The sequence below is a fragment of the Quercus lobata genome, chromosome 2 (assembly GCF_001633185.2).
Source record: "Quercus lobata isolate SW786 chromosome 2, ValleyOak3.0 Primary Assembly, whole genome shotgun sequence".
NCBI classification, from domain to species: domain Eukaryota; kingdom Viridiplantae; phylum Streptophyta; class Magnoliopsida; order Fagales; family Fagaceae; genus Quercus; species Quercus lobata.
In genome coordinates, this window is record NC_044905.1 from 12,312,379 (window position 1) to 12,323,331 (window position 10,953).

The 10,953-nt window shown below is 34.0% G+C and overlaps 1 long non-coding RNA gene across 2 annotated transcripts; it reads left to right on the forward strand.

The window, feature by feature from the left end:
- Nucleotides 1–9,467, forward strand: LOC115974530. 2 transcript variants are annotated; one of them, XR_004087940.1, is made up of 7 exons: nt 1–700; nt 1,764–1,823; nt 6,096–6,150; nt 6,844–6,913; nt 7,011–7,068; nt 7,802–7,868; nt 9,164–9,467. It is a non-coding gene; the product is annotated as an uncharacterized LOC115974530 (long non-coding RNA). The 2 variants fall into 2 exon arrangements; XR_004087941.1 differs by lacking the exon at nt 1,764–1,823.
- The last annotated feature ends 1,486 nt before the right edge of the window (nt 9,468–10,953 follow it).

Consider the following 10,953-nt stretch of genomic DNA (forward strand, 5'->3'; position numbering starts at 1 on the left):
GCGGCGCGAATTGGGCCAGCCGCTGTACAGGAGATCTATTGCGGCGCGCTACAGCGGCGGGCCAATATCCCGCCGTAATAAACGTGTTTCAGCGGCCCAAAGGTTAGCTATAGCGGCGGGTCATTGACCCGCCGCAATAGGCCCTTACATTTCCCACACCCGATCCTAAATTTTCCCTCTGTTTTTTTTTCCCTATTCATTTTAGCGCCTCTTCGTTTTCCCTCAGTCTCCCACACTCTCTCTCTTTCTCTCAGACACCGAAAATCTCCTCACTGTCTCATCTCTACCACTACCCACAAACCCACAGCCACAGCCGCCACAGCCACCACCACCACCACCCAAAAATCGAGCCTAGTTAGGTCCAAAAAGAAATGGGTTAGGTCTAGCCCGACCCATTTCTCTTATCCTTTCTAACCCTAACGGTTCATGTCCCTAATCTAGAACCTTCCCTCTTGACAGAAACCCATGGCTTGAGCAACCTGATCTCATCGCCTCAAACCGGCACCGCCATCAGTAGAGGCGGGTTGCTCCTCATCAAAAACCCTTACCGAGATCTCTCTAATCTAGGTTCGATCTCTCTCTAATCTAGGTTCGATCTCTCTCTCTCCCTCTAGACCTTGATCGGCCTTTCCGATCAACATTCCTTTGAGCTTTGAATTCGACCACTCAGTTTTGTCCAACTTGGTTCGCAAAGTTCCAGGTATGGCTTTTTGTTTTTGTTTTTGTTTTTGTTTGTACATTTATCGCTTCAATTTGTGTTAAAGATTTCTTTTTTTAGATGTTTTGGTTTCTGGGTATCTGCATTTTACCATTTCTTCAAAGTTATAGACTGATTTCAACGGGGGGTAGTGTTTTTGTTTTTATTTTTTTAGGTGTTTTGTTTTTTAGATGTTTTTGTTTTTGTTTACAATTTTGAACTTAGTTGGGTTTCTTTGGAAATTCTTATGTTGATGATAATGACTGATCTTATATCAGCTTTGTTTCAATTTTGAGTCAAACAGTGTATACAATGGGCTAAGCATGGTTGTGTGCATTTTAATGGCTTTTTGATTTCAACGGGGGGTGGTGTTTTTGTTTTTATTTTCCCGACTGGTAGTGGTGATGCAATTGTGGGTTTGGTGGTTGGGGTTGCGGTTGTGGGTGGTGGTGGTGGTGACGGTGGCATTATCTATGAGAAATACAATGGACCTGATGTTCATTTGTTGCGTTAGTATTTAATTGGCTTGTGAGATTGATAATGGAACAACCAGTTAATTTACTGAAGTTTGTTTACTTAAAGCATGTTGATATATATATATATATATATTACTGTGAATCACAAGATACTATTTGTTTGTCCATGTGCCACACCTAAGTGTCTGAATGTGTTCCAACCATTGGACCAATGCATGCTCTTATTCTGCTTGGACTAACAGTAGTGGTGCATGCCACTCTGATAGGCTACTCAGATTAAACTAACCTTACCTTGTAGAATATCAATTAGAATAAGGTATTCATTCAACTCCTAATTTGCTACGTATGTTACTGACTTATCATAACCTGAGGTGCAATTTATTAACATTTGGACAACAGAGATGAATAAACAGATGACTTATTAATAGTTGTATTGTGATAAGTTGATGGCTACATGGTAGGAGATATGGTTTTAGGTGGTCCAACATTTCCATTGATGTATCTTGTTTTTCTCTGTTTTTATGGTTTCTGGTTTTCACTAATCCACTTTCATATCCTTTTAACAATATTGTTCTTGTTTTGTCCTGTAGACTATCGTTGTTGTTTCTGTTGCCCCGTATGGAGTTGTACAGCTTGGCTCTTTAAATAAAGTATGATAAGTTCAAAATTCTTTTGGTGCATTGTCACAATCATGCATGATTACTGAAACTTTTACTCCAAGTTGATGTTTGTGCAGTTTCCTATGGGGCTACAGGATAGATATTGAACTTAGCTTTTTCTTTGTTTATTTATTTTTAATTTTCAACATTGCTGTGTTTGGTATTATAGCTATTCAGATGTTAATTCACTTCTGTTGCAATACTTGCTTCTGCAGTGAATAGTGACTGATGAACTGATCAAATTTCTCATGTTTGTATGCTTTATTGATGATTATTGGTGCTTTTACACCAAAAAAAATAGTGACCATTGTAATGGTGAGAGGACGGAGATATCACCAAGTCACCTCTCTCAGGGCCCTGTTTTGGCAGGATCAATAATATAAAACGTGGATTTTATAAAATGTAGTTGTTTTGAAAGTGTATTGTAAAATAAATTATTAAAATAGGTAAAGTATCTTTTTAAATTACTAAAATTATATATTTGGTAGCTTCTCTTACTTCTTTTCAAGTTACGAATAGCTGATATGTTCTTTGTGCAATATTCATGAAGTTACTATTTGGGCTGTCTCATGTAGTTGAATGAATTCAGCCTCTGACATTGGTACCTTCACTTCAACCTACAAGTTTTTGCAAAGTAGTCAACATAGTATTATTACCTATGTTTTGTTACCCCCACTATAACTACGTATTTACCTGATTTTATTTTAGAGGAAAGTGATGTACAATGGGCTAAGCATGGAAATTCTATAATGTGGATTTTTTGTTCATTTCAATAGTGAACTTAAATATCGTATTGTTACTAACAAAGAATCTATTAAGATTGAACTGGGGTTACTTTTCCCCTAATTAAGCCATACGAATTTAGGGACTGGGTTCTATGTCTCTATGGTTCAACCTGGTGTTCTAGGAATTCCAATTGAAGTGAATTCATTGTATAAAATACAATTAGTTTGTAATGAGTTTGATTGGTATAGGTATGTGGCTTTGAAGGTTTTGTCTTGGTTCATTGTTATTGACATCTTTGTGTTTGTCCTCTATGTGTTAGTTTAAATTTTCCAGTGAATAATTTGAATTAGATTAACTTTATTCTCTTCTCACTGAATCTTGGGTTTTTCCTTTTTGGATTTATGACTCAACTTTTGAATAAAATTTTGTTATTCAAATTTAATCTTCTCCACTAATGCAACGTAGTAAATTCTCTCAAACCTCCACTACCAGTTGAATTTCTTGTTCGTCCTTATACTAATTTCTGCTAGCTTGTCATTATGAGAATTTATGCTAAACTATAATGATTAAGTCAAAACAATGGCTATTCATTATCATGTTTTTTTCTTTGGGGGTGGAGGGATTGGAGTCTTTTCTATGGAACACTATTGTTAGAGCTAGCAAGTCAATTCCATTGGTACTATAGTGAAATTTTTATCACTTACAAAAAAATAATAATAAGTAACAAACAGACACTAAGATACTTTATTAAGCCATGGATGCTACTAAAAAAATTTTAGGGAATGAGTTATTTAAAAAAAGTGCTCCAATAAATGCAAGTATTATTAGCAATAGAGTGAAAATGTTTAGGGTCAATCCCTACCATCAAACGGTAGGGCTGGTAATGAGTTATTACCAAGTGCTCTACCATCAAACAGTTCTCACTTTGCCACTGCCACTGCCAAATTTCATGGCAGCTCAATTTGGTTTTCAAATCCTCGCTTTTTAGGGTCCCTCTCCAAATTCGTATGTATTCTCACTCATTGTACCCTAATGTACTACCATCTTCAGCATGTTTATTTTTATTTTTTTTAGTTTTGATTTATTTATTTATTTATTTATTTATTAGTGTTATATAAGCTAAGAATCATGGGCATGTTGAAAAAATTGGACACTCTTGTAATTGGGTTTAATCCAAGTTAAATGGTTGTTAAATGTTAACTTGGAAAAATTTGTGATTTGGTTAAATCTGTCTCGGTAGTTATAATGCTTTGTTAATTTTTATTTGGTGATTTTGCTTAACTTTTTCACTCTATTGGGAATTTTGTCAGTTGAAAAAACATTTCTGTTAACTTGCATTTTCCGTCATACCAAGTGCTCTAATAAAGTGCTCTAATAAATCTCTGTTAAATTTTAGGGATGATATTGAAGTTTAGGAAAAAAAAAAAAAAAAAAAAGAAGAATGTGTGTCAGTTTGTTTTTTTGTTTACTAATAAATTTCGAGAATAGAATTTAGCTTATTTACGCATGGTTGGAAGTACCCAACGCCATCTATGAATATAATGTATGTATGTATGTAAAATATTATTGCAGTAAAATAGTCTGATTGGATTATCATCGCTTTTTTTTTTTGAGTTTGCAATCAATTTCCTCACACTGTCTGTCACACATACACCTAAAATGGCAAAATCCTCTTGCATTCAAAATTTATCATCTTTCAGCTAATATATAATTTTTTATAATCCCCATTTTCCTCTAGTTACAAGTTATTTGCTTTGTAAATTTCACAAGTTAAGACAACTTTTGTCAAAACACAGGCCACAAACCTTCTAAAAAACTACTAATAATTTCGGTCTACCAATTAAGTTGAGTAAACTCTATTAGATTTAAAATATTATACATGGTTCTCAAGATACTAAAATAAAACCAAGATTTTAAAATTATTTCACTGATTTGTGGGAAAAATAATAATAAACAAGCATTTTTCCAAAAAAAAAAGGGAAAAGGTTATTGGACCCTTGAGAACTAATTTTTAAACTTTTATCTTTTTTTAAGTACTATTATTCTTCACATGAAGCAAAATATTTCTTAACAAACTTAATTAACATTTTTTTGAAATATGCTATCTTTGGTTTTCACAATTATGTTTTCACAATTCTTTTTAGCGGGGCTGAAGATTAAATCTTTGGTTTTCAGGGAGTCAGTAAAATTTTCTGTTGGGGACAATGGCTGTTACTGTGAGACTCATGGCTTCAATGGTAGCATTACTTGGTACAAGCATGTGGGGTTGTCCATTGCATTTGAATGCTCAAAATACTAGTGTAGCATATAATGAGTTTGATTTTGTCATAAGATTGTCAACACAGTTGTGTAAAAGCTAACAAAAAGTGAACATGGGTGCTCTGTTTTGTGGCCTCTGTTTTGATTTGATCTTTGGTTCTTAAAATTTTAAGGTTCCTGTCAACTTAAATTCTGGAGTGTTTCATAAGCCAGTTAGCCTTGTGAACTACAATTTTGAGAAGTATAAGCTTATTGTCACAGTTCTTAATGACCAAAATTTCAGTTAAACTCAGTCACTTGACCATTATTAATGATGAATGTTCCTAAGTTGTGGCTGGTTTAGACACCAATTCAGTAAATCAACCAATATCCTTGCATATTTAAGATAATTGAAAACCTCCAAAATTTCTAGTTCATGTTAGGTCCATATTTGTCATGATAAAAGTAAGAGTTAGACCTCGACGCTAAGTTTGTCTTGAATACTTCTGGGCTCCACTGACACTGTGACCCATGGTTAATGTTCATTATTTTATCAAATAATTTTTGCTAGGCTCCACCTAGGCTAAGTAATACTTTAATACTTCTAATATATGTGTTGGTTTCATGTTTGTATTGTAAAAATATGGCATGAAATATCTACATGAATGATAATGTAAAAGCAGCCAGCTTTACATCTGAACCCGAAAGTATTAGCAATAGAATTATTAGATGATGAGGAATTTCTTGGATAATTTTAAAGTATGCCTTTTGGAGTAATTTGAGCATATTTAGAGAGTATTGTAGCTGTAAGGTTTCTGGACTGACTTCAATCATGAGAGTTTATAAGGACTCATTTAGTGGAACAAGCATTCTCTTTTACTAGACTGGGGGAAGTTAGAGCTTATAATTTATAGGGGTTTTTTTTTTTTTGTTAGTGTGTATGGTTTTCTCTAATGCTCTAAGTGCTAATTGTTGTTTGTTCAGTTATTTGGTTGTTATTAATTTGTTTTCTTCTGTAGCTGACATGTTTGATGATTTGGTTTTTTTTTTTTTTTTTTTTTTTTGGTTGTTGTTGTTGTTGTTGTTGTAAAGAAATTGGGTTTAGTTTTCTGGGGAAAAATTATTTGAAGTCTATATGGGTCTTTGGAATGAGATGTAGAAGATTGTTTTGGTTTTTTGTTATTGGAATTTTGGTAATTTTGTATGTACTCTTTTTTCAGTTCAGTATAGTTTATCTGGGAGTATTTACACCATATATATTTTTTATAATATAACGCTCTCTCTCTCTCCTTTTTACAGGCACCAGTGAAGCGAGGAAATGCAGTGAACACACTACACAACACAATCACTTTTGGTTATTTGAAGTTTGATTTGACATGTTTTTTGTTATAAACTTTTTTTTTTTGTTTCCTCGTAACTCATTGATTAATTATATGATTTTGAAAACTAAAAGCAACTTGTTTTTCTTATTCTTTCATGAAGAAATTGTTGAGTAATTTTTTGCTCTTCCAAATGCTACAGACAAAAAATGGAACAAATAAAATTCCAATAGGATATCTAAACCCTTTTTTATTTAATTGAATATTGGTCCTATTATTGTATGGTAGAAGAAATGATTGGGACAGAGAGATTAAAACCCCAACATGAATATCTGATTGTGATGCCTTAATCTTCAAATGTGGGAGAAACTATAGAATTGGTTTGCTTCCAACAAGTAGGGAGTGTGGATATTTGAACCCAGTTTCTTCCTGTGGAGAGAACTGGACAATACCATATAGCTACAAGGCTCGTGATGAGCTGATTTGACATTTTTAGTGTTTGTGCAAAATTCATAGAAAAGGACATCACCCCCCCCCACCTTCTTTTCCTCACCCTTTCATCTTGTTAATGTTTTTCTGCTTCCTGTCTAACTTGATATCCTTTATAATGACAATGTTATTGTCAAAGGGTTTAATGCAGAATTGCTATTAAGATCTTTTAAGATGGAGTTCTATATTATTACTTTTCAGCATTATACAGAGACTTAACCAATATTCTTTTATTTCAGAAAGTTCTCAAGAAAGAATAGGTGGAAAGGACAGCCAAAGAAGAGAATACAGGCAAAACCATAAGAACTGGTCAGCTACTTACAAAAAATAATTTCTTGGTATAGCATTGGTTATTTTCTTATGTGCCTTGGCAATTTAAGTAATTTGTGAAGAAATATTTTTTTAGGTGGAGTAAGGGGGAGCAATCAACCACTTTAGCAACTGCTACTGGTTCTAGCTTATAGGTTCGTATGCTGCAGCAACAAGTATAAACTGTTAACAATTAAAATCAAAGATACCAATTGCCTACCTTTGCTGGCATGTTCTTTGGGGTTGGGGTGGGTGAGGAGGAGAAATAAAAGAAGTGCTGGAAGAGTTGTTTGTACTAAAGAATTTATTTACAACTTGACATTACACCTTCTTGTAGCCTGGAAATCCTCTTGAATTAGTTTGTGGAAACAAACCTTTGTTTTTGATGTTTCATCACAATATTTTTATTTAAAAAAAAGAAGAAGATTTTTATGCTTAACTGACTGAAGTTTGCTCCTGTGTATTTATGTCAATATGGTCTAATAGAAACTACATCTGAGTTCGAAGTTGGTTTTTTCTTTTTTCTTTCTCCTAATGTGTACAGGAGAATTGTCTAGTAGTGATGAGAAAAAATATAAAACACTGAACCCAAATTGCTCATCCAATTCTCACATGTGTGGGTGGATGCTGAGGTTGTGGGTTCGAAACCCATTTGGTTTGTGCGTGTGTAGCTTACTAATAATAATAAGAAAAATGTTGATAATGGTTTGAAATTGATATGACATACATGTATAGAAACTAGAAGTTAAACCTAGCAATGCAAGCATCATGATGGTTTCTTATCATAAATCCTCCTTCCTTTGTGACTCACTCAGTTAAATTGCTTTGAAATGAGTCTTGTTTGAAAATTAACTTAGATATATATATATGTTCTTTTCTTGTTGGCAGATTGCAAAAAGAAGAGGCACTATAAGTTTGTGTGATCAAAACAAGTGAAGTTGGTGAAAAACTTAAGGTTCTCTTTCTCTGTGTGTGTGTGTGTGTGTGTGTGTTTGTGGTGGGTTGTTGAATTGGGGCAAGCAGGTGGCTTGCATGGAGTAATAAGGTGGTTTTAGCTGATATTGGGAGTGTTGACTATTTTGTGTAATGTTGGATGATTGTTATTGAGTTGTTTTTATTTGATTAATTCATTTTAGGGGCTTCTCTATATCTTTTTCACACATATGGAACGCTAAAATGGAATTGCATATTTAAAGAGATGTCCATTCCTAAAGAATATTACTAGTAATGATGTTATAGTTACCAAATGTATTGATAACTTCTCTATGCATTTAAATTCATTGTTTGATTAGGGACATAGCTAAAAGTGAATGAGTAAAGATGATTGTTGTTGAGTTGTTTTATTTGATTAATTCATTTTAGGGGCTTCTCTCTATCTTTTTCACACATATGGAATGCTAAAATGGAATTGCATATTTAAAGAGATGTTCATTCCTAAAGAATATTGCTAGTAATGATGTTATAGTTACCAAATGTATTGATAACTTCTCTATGCATTTAAATTCATTGTTTGATTTGGAACATAGTTAAAAGTGAATGGTTAAAGATGATTTATTTCTTAAATTGATGTGAAATTATGTAAATAAAATGTATGTTAACTCTTGATTTGTGTTTTCATGAAATCACATTATAGTTGATTAGGTTAAAGTATAGTTGCTGCCTGTAAAGTATGATATAGATATATATTACAATTATAGAACAATTTTACACTACTTAATTGGGAACATGTGCAAGGCAACCATGGTGACCAAATGGGATCCATCATCCCTAAAATTTGAATCTGAAATATACTGTTTCCCCCCCACAATTAACTGCTTATTAGTAAACTTCATTAGTCTTTCGTCATGAAAATGCAATCCCAATTAAAAGTATTGGTGCTTCAATTGCAAGCCTAATGCCATTGGCAATTGCCTCTCCCACCAACATTGTCACAATCATGGTTGTCCTCTTTTTGTTGTCCTTACTACCAACATGAGCATGGTTTGGCCACCTTTAACAATCACTATTAAGTGTGAGTGTGTTGTTCTTTACATGGTTATCACTATTACTGCTTGTTGTCATTGAGACCATCAGCAATCTTATCTCCTCTATCATCTTAAACACTGCCAGCTTAAATAGCTTTTTTTTTTTTACCCCAGATCAAGAAACATGTCTTCATTTAACTTCTTCCCATTTTTTACCTTCATAATATTTTCTTGTCATTCTATTTCATTCATATGCACTTATTAAGTAATCATACTTTGTATGTAGGATGCTCCTCTGATCGAACAATCTCCAGCTCTCCCCAAATCATCAGCCGCATCTTATCAACCAAGAAGCTTGTAAGTTTTATCTTGGATTTCTTGGGCTTTTTTGTGTACAGAGAACTATGGAAGAACAATCGCATTTCTTGCAAGTGTTGAAAGACATTTTTAAACACTTTAGAATTTTGATTATAGTATTAGATTAATTTCAGCGGTTGTTTTATTCAAATGACCACATCTTTTTTTTGTTAATTTAAAGATGGTGGTTATAGACAATGTTATGTATTTGATAATATATTTCAATGTCAATATTATGTTAGTTTCAAGACATTTATGGTGTTGTTAATTAATTACATTCGTGATATTGTGTTAGTAGAGCTAAAACTATTGCAGGTTTGTGAACTTATTTACAAGCAAACAACAGTTTTAAAACCCACTGGGGGGGAAAAAAAAAAAAAAACCTATAGCGGCGGTCAAAAAGCGCCGCTAAAGGTTCACATTTTACGTTCTAAATAAATACCTATAGCGGCGCTTATAGCCTGCCGCTAAAGGTTTAAACATATAGCGGCGGGCATGCACCCGCTGCTAAAAGTACGTTCAGCTCTTCTCATTGATTCTCTATAGCGGCGGTATCTGCCCGCCGCTACAAGTATACCAATAGCGGCGGGCATTATCCCGCCGCTAAAAGTCCATCTCATGAATTCTGAATACATATTGCGGCAGTTTTATGCCCGCCGCAATAAACCTTCACCCGCCGCTAAAAGGTGCATCTATAGCGGCGCTTCTAACGACCGCCGCAATATACCTATAGCGGCACTGCAGCACCGACGGGACGGCCCGCCGCAATAGCACCCGCCGCTATAGGTCAAATGTACCTTTAGCGGCGGTTTTTGGGGCTTTAGCGGCGGTTCTGGACCGCCGCAATAGTCCGTTTTTCTTGTAGTATATATACAAAACGCAGAGTAGATAATTGTTGGATATGTCCCATAGGAAATTAATTAAATTACGTTCAATCTCTGTTTCAAACATATTAAGGCTTTATATATCTTCGATACTTCCTTGTCACGAAGCTGATATTTCAAGAACGAACCCGATAGCAGTCACGACTCACGAGTCAAAATCCATTAAGAACAAACTACCACAAATCTTATCAATGTGCCAAACGCAATTGGAACTTTGAATGCAAATGAAAAAGGACGTGACATGAAAAAGAAAAACCATAGTAAAGATATGCATATATACCCGGAATGGGTCTACCAAATCCAATAGATAAAACTTACCTCGTGTGCACCATGTCCGAGAAAAATTTTACGTCACTTCTACGGTTTTAGTAAGGAGAATATATGAAATTCTTAGATCCGTAAAATGTAAAAATAGAGAAAAAAAAAATATAAATAATGGGCCCAAAGAAAACAGTCACACAAAATAATATTACATAGTTCAACAATTTGCCGATGTGCATGAAATAGAAGTAATTTCACTATTCATAGAAAAAATACAAGATGTGACAATACATTTTTTTTCCCTCTCAAAACAGCACATAAAACCTTAATCTAAAAATAATGACATTTCTATTTAGCACAGAGGATTCACAATGTGCTAAAAAAATAGACCAAAATCAATCCAAGCCTCAAAAGATCTCACATTTAAAACCATTAGCACTTTTATATCAGCTCAGGTCATAATACAATTAGGCTCCACATAGCCAACAGTCTCAACATTGTCAACACTTTTAATATATATCCATCACAATAATCCACCATCGAGCGTAAAAAAAAAAAAAAAAAGATTTTGTGT